At 29.9% G+C, this 12,183-nt stretch overlaps 1 protein-coding gene across 1 annotated transcript in view; it reads left to right on the top strand.

Annotated features, from left to right (window-relative positions):
- The first annotated feature begins 796 nt into the window (after nt 1–796).
- LOC113363729 (general transcription factor 3C polypeptide 6) overlaps nt 797–12,183 on the top strand; it is a 91,526-nt gene continuing 80,139 nt past the window's right edge. The window contains exon 1 of the mRNA XM_026606214.1: nt 797–901. The gene's annotated coding sequence lies outside the window, so the exon portion shown is untranslated. The remainder of the gene's footprint in view (nt 902–12,183) is intronic.

Raw genomic sequence — 12,183 nt, 5'->3', positions numbered from 1 at the left:
TTTATGCTCATTTTATTTAAAGAATTGCTTAAGAATTATCTAATATATTGTTCGGATAATCCTAGAATTTTTTTTCGATAGAACGTACGCGCTCTAATAATGTATATCAAATTAGTCATCTTTTGCACTAGTTTCATCACATTTATTGAGCTATTGTACGGCGATTTTACTAATTTTAGACTAAAAGTTTGCTTTTCATAGGTTTTTCTATAGTTCTTATTTTATTAACACTTTCCTCAATTCTTAAACCGTGTTATGCGAACTCGAAAGTACCTTGATATGAGGGGGATGATCTCAATTCTTAAACCGTGTTGGAGCGAATCCGTGTTATAGAAGTACCGTGTTATGCGGGGGTTACCTGTATAATGAGAATCGTAACCAAGGATTAAGTAAGCTTCATTGATGTGTGATGCATTCGCTCACTGGTAATTCTGATTACTATATACCACTAGTTCATTTAACGCCTGCCCTCGAATGCACATTTCAATCGTTCTAAAAGTCGCGCTCGTAGTCGTAAGTCGAGGGACGTAACCGTCCGACATAGAAATGAAATGATTCTCTTCTGTGTGCAACTTGATAGTAGCAATGACCTTTATGTGGGTCAACGGCGTGCTATGTGCTTTCTGTATATTTTATATGTGTGTGTGTGTTTGTGTGTGTTTTGTGCGCGCGCACAACATTGTGCGTCGTGCTCAAGATATATGTGTATACTTATGCACATGTGTGTATGTACATATTAATTCATAGAACATTTCACAGGTATGTAGTGAGGGTAACAAATTATTATATACAGCGACTTACTCGACTTACGAGTGTTTCGAGATACGACGATACGAGCCGCCAAAAAAAAGACTCGTTGCTTCGACATACGAGCAAAATTCGAGATACGAGCTTTGAGCAAGTAAGAGTTTTTTTTTAGAAGAATGTTAACGACATAAGGAAAAATTTTGTCAGATGTAGCAATGATAACACAGGCCTAAATTTTTTTTTTGTTTGGTGCATCAAATGTTAGATCTGATTCCTATAGTATTTTTTGCGCTGATTTCAAATCTGCAAACCATTTTTTTGTATCAGCTCTAGTTTGGAACTTGGAAAAAAGTTGCCGAAACCAGATCCATTCTAGATCGTCACGGAAAAGAACTTTTCACAGTGTCAACTAATGTCCCAACTAAGGCCGAATGGGTCTTGTAAGTTTGTATGTACGAGTAAGCATATCTCATTAAAATAAAATTCTGAATTGTATTACTGTTTTGTTTTTCATTGCTTATGTATCATATATATCATATCTTGAAAACTAAAGCTCATAGAACAAAAACAATTTCATTTTTGAAATCAGCGCCCCAAATATACTTAAAAACAGCTTTGTTGCCCTGTGTAATATTTTTTACCATAGAAATATTATGGTTGTTTTTTGATAGTAAATTATTTTATATTTAGAAATTTTAATTATATATTCATATTGATTGTGTAGTAACCACGCGAATATATCAAGGATCTTATTTTAACATTTGAAATTTTAACTTGTTGGTATTGGTATTTAGCCTTGAGGCAAGTTACATGAACTTCCCGATATGTGTAAATAATCTACTTAATCAATAACAAATAAATTAATTTATGAGTGTAATAAATTAATTAACGAACGAACATGTTAACTAGGAGTATTTCTAAAAGCAAATTTTCAAAAATCAACCATTTTTATAATTGATCCAGTTTCCTTGGGACTTTAATGATTAAGTATGTAAGACCAAGTACTCTATCGATTTACCAAGTAAATCGTCTAATTTTAATTTTAACGAACGTCAAAAAAATTTACTAATTTTCTCAAACTTTGATGAATTTTTAAAATGTCGTTTAGACTTGTCGTAAGGCCGTAATATTTCAATAAGTTGTATAAGACCATGATATATATCGCCAAAAAATGTTCCATAAAAATCGGCTTAATTTTTTTTCTTCAACGAATTACAAGAGAACAGCTCGGTAGATTTTCACTTTTCAGGTCACTTTTCAAAAAGTTTTTAAAAAGGCATTTTACTTGCTCGTTAGTAGAGTCCTATTCTGCTTTTTATGTAAGGATTCCGTTTACTCGTCAGTTGAGTCATTTTTTTTTAAATCGGTCCAGCCGTTTTTAAGAAATCGTCGATTTACGGCAAAAAATCTGTTCATACACACACATACTTTTTTCTTAAACTTGGTCTCATTCGATTCAGAATGGCTTGAAACGTCGAGAAAACATAAAATTAGCGAATCGGATTTTTTTATGAAAACATAAACTTCTCCTTCGGGAAGTTAATAAGAGCAGCAGCATTAATAGTAAGTTGATTAAGAGCAATATAACTAAAATTAAGGCTTTAAGAGTTAGAGCATTAAGAGCAAGAGTCTTAAGAGTAAGAGTCTTAAGAGTAAGAATCTTAAAAGTAAGAGTAAGAGTCTTAAGAATAAGAGTCTTAAGAATAAGATTATTAAGAGTAGGAGTATTAAGAGTAGGAGTATTAAGAGTAGGAGTATTAAGAGTAGGAGTATTAAGAGTAGGAGTATTAAGAGTAGGAGTATTAAGAGTAAGAGTGTTAATAGTGAGTGGCATTAAATAGTTAAATTAAATTAAATAGTTAAATAGTTAATAGTAAGTGACAATTAAGAGAAAAAGTAGGATATTTATGAGTATTACCGAGTATGATATATTTAAGATTAAGAGTCAATCGACAGATGACGTTACGTAAAAGTACATTGAACTTGCTCAGGAGCAACAGAGCGAATTGTTCTCCTCTAGTAGTGAGTTATTGACATTTTGTCTTGGAGAAGAGAAAGTTATTGCAGTTATTCGCATACGTTTACATAGAAATTTGTATATATATATATATATATATATATATATATATATTAGGGTGGTCCTTAATATGGACATTTTCGAATTTCCTTGCTCCCAAGTGCTCAAATGGTTCCAAATTGATAAAAAATAATTCTCTGAAAGTTTCAGCTCTTAATATTGTCTTTTAGATAGTGCGCAATTCAATCAAAGTTTTTTATAGAAATAGCATGAAAAATTTTTCAATTATTTTGCAAAGCGTCAATTTTTCAATAAAAAATTACACGAATTTTCATTTCTAATTCATTTGTTGCTAAGTTATGCTTTAAATTTTTTTTTTTAATTTTCAAATTTTTTTCCATGCTATTGCCATACGAAGTTTGATTGAATTGCACACTATGTAATAGTTAATATAGGGAGCTAAAACTTTCAGAGAATTGAGCCCTTGGGAGCAAGGAAATTAAAAAATGTCCATATTAAGGACCACCATAATATATATATATATATATATATACATATATATATATAAATATATATACTAGCATACCCAGCTACGCTTTGTTGTGGCTTTTACAAAAATCCCCTGGATTGAAATTTGAATGTGATAAACACCTCAATACTCTTAATATTTGTTTTTACATTTATATAAATAAAAAAATGTTATAATTGCTCATAACCTAAGTTGGATATCAAAGCATACGGTGAGCCAATAAAATTTAAAATCGGCTCAGTAGTTTAGGAGTTCATTCCGGACAAACATCGTCACATGCACTTTATAATAGGTTGTCAAATATCTCCCTTCCGCCTTTTTGTATGAAACCAAGAGCAAAAAAGCGGAAGGGAGATATTTGACAACCTAATATTATTTTATATATATATATATATATATATATATAAACTAATCATGTTACATGTGTCTATGAAAGCAATGAACTCAGCATCGCCATTATCTTTTTTAATTGCAAAAACGAGGAAAACGGTGTTGTTTTCTATTGGCCTGGACAGATTTCCTGGTGCATGTAACAGGCCAATAACGGACGGCAATTCTCTACCAGGAAATGAAAAACAAACTTTCACTACCAACACACATACAGGTAATACAAACACACAAATGTGTGTTTGTATATCTATGTAATAGTGTGTGTGTCGATTACAAGTGATTACGTAATATGAAAAAGGTACAAGATCGCTCCACCGTGTTCGAGAAAGTTCCTGGTTCGTTCGCTTGCAAATGTTTCCTGCGATGCAAATGCTAAATTAGATGTTAATTGCATTTAGCTTGTTAGAATGCATTGTAAATTTTTCCAAAGTGCAGGTGGTAATTGTATTTTCAATATAGTTGAGCATTTTTTTATGATAATATATATCTTCTTATATATAAAAATGGAGCTCTCGATAAAATGATCCGCTAAAACTCGAAAACGGCTAAACCGATTTGGCCAGTCTTAGTCTTGAAAAATTCATGCCAATCCAGAGAAGGTCGGAAAGATGAGATATTATTTCAAAATCGCATAGAAACTTTACATTTTTAATTTGAAATTTTTTGTAGAAGCGTAATTTAAATAAAACTATGGACGGTGGCTAATACGTCAAATGCCAAACGTTTTTGACAGATGATGTTCAATTACTTTTAATAGAATGTTTGACGTGGATATTATTTAATTATAAATGAATCGTAGTAAGTAGTATTGTTCGTAGTTATATTTATACACAAACGTTATATTTATATTAAACGGATTGCAAGTGTTACTAGAAATTCAAAATATCAATTTTTTTTAAATGTTAATATGAGAATGCACTTTTTGGCATATTTTTCTCAAACACAGTGCTCTGAAAGATCTCATTTGTATAATTATATACTCATTGGTATTTATAAAATATTTTCTAGGTTATATTATTTTTTATTTATGTTATTTAAATTCAGAACCTGAATTCGGTATCGATCAAAGGAACATTTTGTCGAATAAAATTTTCCCAGTTATAATTTCCCAGAATTTATCGAAGAATAGATAGTAATTTATGAAGGTCCGGAGTTAAAATGTTCCACCACCGTGTCAAAAGTCAGTAAAGCTAAGCATTGTTTAACAACAATATTTGAAAGTAGAGAAAAAAAAATGTATAACCAGCTTCAACCTTGATTTGAAAACGGTAATCTTTGAAATGGGGGAGAATCTTTGAAAATCAGAATTGACACTGAATTTATTTTTGAGTGCTTTTTTGATGTCTTTCAAAAATTTGTTATCTAGACTTTTTTACCCCATAGGCGGGGTAACTTGAAACGGGTAGCTGGCAAGAAGGTTTAAAGCCTTATTATAATTTTAAAGGTATTTTACAAAATAATTACATTTTTAACTAATGCTAAAAAACTACCAACGGAAGAAAATACTTTTATTATGGATTTTCAAAGATTACCGTTTATCTCCCGATAGCAAAATCATAAGAATCAAGGTTATAGCTGGTTATACATTTTTTCCTTCTACTTTCAAATATTGTTGTTGAACGATGCTAAACTTTCATATATTATTCGGACCTTCATTATATTACTATCTATTCTTCGATAAATTCTGCGAAATGATAATGTTATTTACTCTTAATGATGTTACTCTTAAATAATTTTTTCTTGAATATCTTACTCTTAAAACTCTTATTTTTAAATATCTTACTCTCAATACTCTTACTCTTAAATATCTCACTTTTATCATGATAAAAATGTTTCTAATTCAAAATAGACTTTGGTGAAGATGTTTACTTAAATTTAAAAAAAAAAACTAAATTCGTACGTTTTATACTAAATTTGTGTCATCATTCTGTAAAAAAAGGCGAAGTGCTAGAATAAAAATGTTATGGGAAAATATTTTACGGGTGTATCCTTCGTATGAGTTGCTAGTTAGAAACTGTAAAAAGCTGTGTAGTTGCTGTGTGATCAGGCGTTTCACACATAAAACCTAACCTACAAAACGTACAAACATCAAAAAACAATTTCATCATAAGTGCAATAAAAATATCAAATCATACTAATATATAAACTTTCAAGTACAGCATATTTAGTTAAACACATTCAATAGTGCTTTACTAAAAAATCTTATCCATGTACTTATTTCCTGCATCTGTTAAGTGTTGCCTGATGCAACATTGTTCGCTTTCTCTTCTCTTCGGCAAACTAGACATTTGACGACTGGAATGATTTTTTTCTCTCTGCGGTCGATGTTAGAACTTTCATTCTCGGCGAATTCTTAACTCTTCGTTGTGCAACCGAACTAAACGACCGTTGCATGTGCAATGTGCACTTGGCAACTCGTTATATAACTAACTAACTATCTATGTCGAACAAGACGAAGACGACGACGACGAAGAAGAAAGTTGTTTTGCGTCTAAGATCAAAATTATGTAACCGGGATAATATAATAATCAGATGTTGGTTAGAAAATTGAAATGGGGCTCGTGTTGTGGGTTGCAATATTTACAATTCATATATATAACTAGTGGGGTGTATGGCATCGTGCCTTAAGGCAAATTGCTGAAACTTCCCGTACCGTAACGAAATGCTCGAAGAATACTGAATGTTTTCAAATAGATTATTATTAATATTGTAACACTGTCTAATATTTATAAGAATTATATAAACTGAATTGCAAAGTTGAAATTATTTGTTTAAAGTACATTAGAACTATAGTCAGAATTAAAAATAAAATCTGAATTATTTTCAATATACAAAAAATTTTTTTTGGAAAAAAAAAAGTTGAAACAAAAATTTTGTTTTCCAAAATCTATTATTTTGTTAAGACAAGCAGAAAGTTCTTTGAATCATTTGAATCGGACGCTTAGTTCTCTCAAAAACTGCCTTTTTTTACATATTTAGCTCTGTATCTTCGAAATGATTAGGCCTGCCTTTGCCAAAAACTTATGACCACTTCTCCTAATCATTACTAATTTAATGTTTTTTAGATCATTCAAATCGGATGCTCCGTTCTCTCAAAAACTAGATTTTTATTTTTTGCACCCTTTGCTCTTTATTTCCGTAACTGCTGGACCTGCCTTTGCCAAAAACTAATCAGCTCTTCTCCCTATCAATAGGAATCGAATGTTTTTTGAACCATTCAAATCGGTTGATCAGTGCGCCCGAAAACGTGACTGGAAATTTGTATCCATACATACATACACACACACATCCATTCTTTCTGAGGTATGCCAAAATGTTCAGAAACCTTCAAAACGTAGAGAAATGTAAAAATTATCAATTTCGATTTTCGTCCCATTACAATAACTTACCCTACGGGAAGTTAATAATAAATTTATTTGAATGAATGAATTATAACTAGATGCACGTTTCGACGCTTAATTTGTGTCATCATTCAGAGGTTGAAACTAGAGAAACATACATACACAATTAGTTCAGATATATTTTTGGAAAATTAAAACATTTTTGATAAAAAAAAACTCAAAATGAAGTATTATATTAGGTATATTAAAATAAAAAGTTTGATTGACGATAGTATTTATTTATTTTCAACGTTTCAGAGACTGAAAACGTGTTCCAACTTCCATTAAAATGTTTAATATTATTATAAACATGTTCTTTCAAGTATCATTCGCGTGACGGTGCTGCGATCGTTAACAAATATAAACAATGAATTTATCGAAATTATAAAAGATATTAAATTTATACGTTTAGATACAAAATTTGTGTCATTATTCAAGAGTTCGAAAAAATTTAAAAAAATACAACCAAAAATTATTTAAACTATTTTTGCAACTAGAAGTATGAATCTATATAGTAGGTTTGTTAAAGCATAAATGTTTTTGGTAAATATATGGTATTTCGGAACTGCGTACGTTTCATCTTCTCTCTCGTTTATTTATTATAAACATTTTTGTTTTTACATAGATACGAATGAATAACAAATCCAGGAAAGATATATTTATATATATATACACACACACATATATATATATATATATATATATATATAATGATGCATATTTGTATATACATAAATATCTTGTTTCGTTTATTTGTTCGTTTCAGTCGAGTGTGTTCCTAGTCGTTCGTAATAGAGCTAATGCAGTTATGACGTCACAAGTGTGCAATGCCCGCTCAATAGGTCATGGCAGTATACCAGACATTCTCAAACTAACATCAAATCGACAGCCGAATTATTAAATATTAGGCCTAATTAATAACCAATATTTTTCAAGTTAACTTATGTTCAACCGAGATTATTCGATAGAGATTTTTGAAGAAAAACTTCTTTAGCGGCTGTTTGAAAATGGTAAAATTGAGAGCAAAAGGGCTCTACCGATAAGCAAACTAAATTATGATATAAAACAACGGAAAACTATTTTACTTACATGCCTTCGTAAAAAATAACGAAATGACTTTACTGACGAACAAGTACCGATTTGAAACTAGAAGTAGTGGGGTGGATGGCATCGTGCCTTAAGGCAAATTGCTGGAACTTCCCGTACCGTAACGAAATGTTCGAGGAATATTAAATGTTTACAAATAGATTATTATAAATATTGTAACATTGTCTAATATTTATAAGAATTATATAAACTGAATTGCAAAGTTGAAATTATTTGTAAAGTATATTAGAACTATAGTCAGAATTAAGAATAAAATCTGAATTATTTTCGATATACAAAAAATTAAAAAAAAAAAAAAGTCACGACTATGTTTTTTTTTCCAAAATCAATTATTTTGTTGAAACAAGCAGAAAGTTCTTTGAATCAATTAAATCGGACGCTCAGTTCTCTCAAAAACTGCCATTTTTTGTACATTTAGCTTCGTATCTTCAAAATGGCTGGGCCTGCTTTTTGCGAAAAACTAATAAACACTTCTCCCAATCATTACTAATTGAATGTTTTTATATCATTCAAATCGGATACTCCTTTCTCTCAAAACTCGATTTCTATTTTCTGCACTCTTTGCTCCGTATCTCCGTAACGACTGGACCTGCCTTTGCCAAAAACTAATCAGCGCTTTTCCCTCTCCATAGGAATCGAATGTTTTTTAAAACCATTCAAATCGGTTGATCCGTGCGCCCGAAAACGTGACTGGAAATTTGTATCCATACACACACACACACACATCTATTTTTTCTGAGGTATGCCAAAACGTTCAGAAACCTTCAAAACGTCGAGAAATGTAAAAAATTTCAATTCCGATTTTTGGACCATTACAATAACTTACCCTACGGGAAGTTAATAATACGAAACGGACTCTACTGACTAGCAAATCAAATATCGATTAAGAAAAGAATTCTACTGAGGAGCAAATTAATATACAAGCCACTTTTGAAGTGTTTGATAGTTGTAAAATTGGCTTGAATTATGAAAGAAAAAATATAAAGGAGTAATAGAGAGAATATAATCAAACAATTATTTTATATTTACTTATAAAACACGATGTACAAAAAGCCCAAAATGCATTATGCTTCTTTTGTTTATAATAATTGTGACCAAGAGCTATGGAAAGAAAATCATTCAACACACATTAATAACATTAGATGGAAACATAACTTATTGAAATCTAAAGTTTTTAAAATTTTCAAAAAATTGTAAAGCTTTTCAAAATTTACGTTTCGGTATGGAAAGTTGCAGCAATTTGTCTTGCAGCGCGTTGATCTTGTAAGCCATGCACCACTAGTTATTTTATTAAAATTATATATTATGATATTTTATGTGAATGTTTAAGAACCTTCGGCCCTAAGTCAGATATTATTATGGGATGTGTAAGCGGCGGCGGCCTGTTGGTCGACAGTTGCGCATGCGTAATGGCCTCTTTGTTTTTCTTCTTTTTTGCTCTATAATTATATAACTTTATTCATAACACACTTTATGTACGGCGAAATATAATTGCATATGTATATATATATATATATATATATATATACATACATATATAGTAAATAGAGTCTACCTCTCTACGGATCAGAGGTATGGAAAAACCCGAAAAAATGACACGAATATACGGAATTAAAATATGGAAAAGTGAGATGTGAATTACAAAATGTCAGGGCAAGTTATGGTATAATCTAGATTTTATACTGAGTAAATTAAAAAAAAATGTAACAAAATTTTATATAATATAAAGAAATATAAAACAAGTCTTCAATCCTCCTGTTGCCATAGACAAAACATGGTACTTTTTTTGAAATTTATTTACTAACTTGAAGTTTAGCAATTTTATCAATTATCATAACCTCATCTGAGACATTAACCCGATAATTTTTAATTATTATTAATTATCGGTAATTTTTATTTTGCACCAAACAAACATCTATAATATGTATCAATTAATGTATATACTTATTTTATTATTTAGAAACATCTAATTACTTACAACAAGAGAAAAAGACTCTACTGACGAGCAATTTAAATATCGACGTGGAAAGTAATAAGAGGACTCTACTGACGAGCAAACTGAATTTTGACATAAAAAGCGAAAAATTATCTTCACTAAGTAAATTACACACACGAGTAAAAGAAAAGGGACTCTATTGATGATCAAACTTAATATTAATACGAAATGATAGAAAATTCTACTATCTATCAAGTTTAATTTAAATTGTCAGTATTACAAAAACGACTCTACTGACGAGCAAACTGAGTATCGACGTCGAATGTAAAATAAAGATTTTACTTATTTTTCTTATATTATTATTATTATTATTGTATTATGATTATCTTATTATTTCTAATATTGTTATTTTGTTATATTCATTATTATTTATCGCTTATTGTTTTTATTCTACTTTATTGTTTTTCTAGTATTATTTTTATTATTCAGAAATTTTATTTATTTTACTTATTAATTTTATTATTATTAGTATTTTCTTTTATTTTACATTAAATCATCATACTACGGATATCATTTTATTGATTCTATCTTTTATTTGTACTCTTTTTATTAAATTTATATAATTGTTCATTATTGTTACTAGATGTTAATTATTTAGCAGTTGTAACAAATATAGTAATTAAAAAAAACTTATGGAAACCAAAAAAAAAACTTACTGACGAGCAACCCATTATGTAAGGGGGCGTCCATTAATCACGTGAGCTAGTTTTTGAGGATTTTTGGACCCTCCCTCCCCTTGGTGATACTTGGTGATATTCAAATTACCCCCCTCCCCCACCAAACTTCACGTGTATTTTTAGTTACGTGAAAAAACTAAAAAATTTTATTCTTCTTTTGAAAATGTTTGAATTTATTTTAAAAAGTCAGTTAAAAATAAATACACGTGATATCTTACCATACCCCCCCTCCCTCTCATGATATTTCGTGATTTTTTGTCAAACCCCCCCTTTCCCTAAAAACCTCACGTGATTAATGGACGCCCCCTAACTAAATAGACTTAGAAGATAAAAAGAGGACTCAACTGACGAGCAAACTGAATCCTAACATAGAAAGCAGAATAGGATTCTACTAACGATCAAGTTAAGCACCTTCTTAGAAAATAACAAGTGGACTCTACTGACGAGAAAAATGTATTTCGAAATTTTCAGAAAAAATAACTATTGAAAGAAAAAAGCCTACTTACAAGCAAACGAAAACTTTTAATGAAAGTAATTATATAATGAAATTAAATATCATAATAATATATATCGACGTAGAAGATGTAAAAAAGGGACTCTACTGACAAGCAGACTGCCTTTTTACATAAGAAAAATAAAAAGACTCTACTGATAAACATTTTTTTATTCTCTCTTTTATTTACAATTGTCCAGTTAAGGACATTTATTAAATTTGTGGAATTTACAATTTGACGAACAAATTGAGCAGAAATTTTGCAGATAAAAGGAACTTTTTGAAATATATAATGAAATAATATATATCGACGTAGAAGGTGGAAAAAAGGGACTCTACTGACAAGCAGACTGCCTTTTTACATAAGAAAAATAAAAAGACTCTACTGATAAACATTTTTTTATTCTCTCTTTTATTTACAATTGTCCAGTTAAGGACATTTATTAAATTTGTGGAATTTACAATTTGACGAACAAATTGAGCAGAAATTTTGCAGATAAAAGGAACTTTTTGAAATATATAATGAAATAATATATATCGACGTAGAAGATGGAAAAAAGGGACTCTACTGACAAGCAGACTGCCTTTTTACATAAGAAAAATAAAAAGACTCTACTGACAAACATTTTTTTATTCTCTCTTTTATTTACAACTGTCCAGTTAAGGACATTTATTAAATTTGTGGAATTTACAATTTGACGAACAAATTGAGCAGAAATTTTGCAGATAAAAGGAACTTTTTGAAATATATAATGAAATAATATATATCGACGTAGAAGGTGGAAAAAAGGGACTCTACTGACAAGCAGACTGCCTTTTTACATAAGAAAAATAAAAAGACTCTACT

The sequence above is a fragment of the Ctenocephalides felis genome, unplaced genomic scaffold, assembly GCF_003426905.1.
Source record: "Ctenocephalides felis isolate EL2017-DRISC unplaced genomic scaffold, ASM342690v1 CF-g0.4_SCAFFOLD_00845, whole genome shotgun sequence".
Lineage (NCBI taxonomy): Eukaryota > Metazoa > Arthropoda > Insecta > Siphonaptera > Pulicidae > Ctenocephalides > Ctenocephalides felis.
Note: the sequence above shows the minus strand (reverse complement) of the source record. Positions and strands in the feature narration are given on the sequence as shown.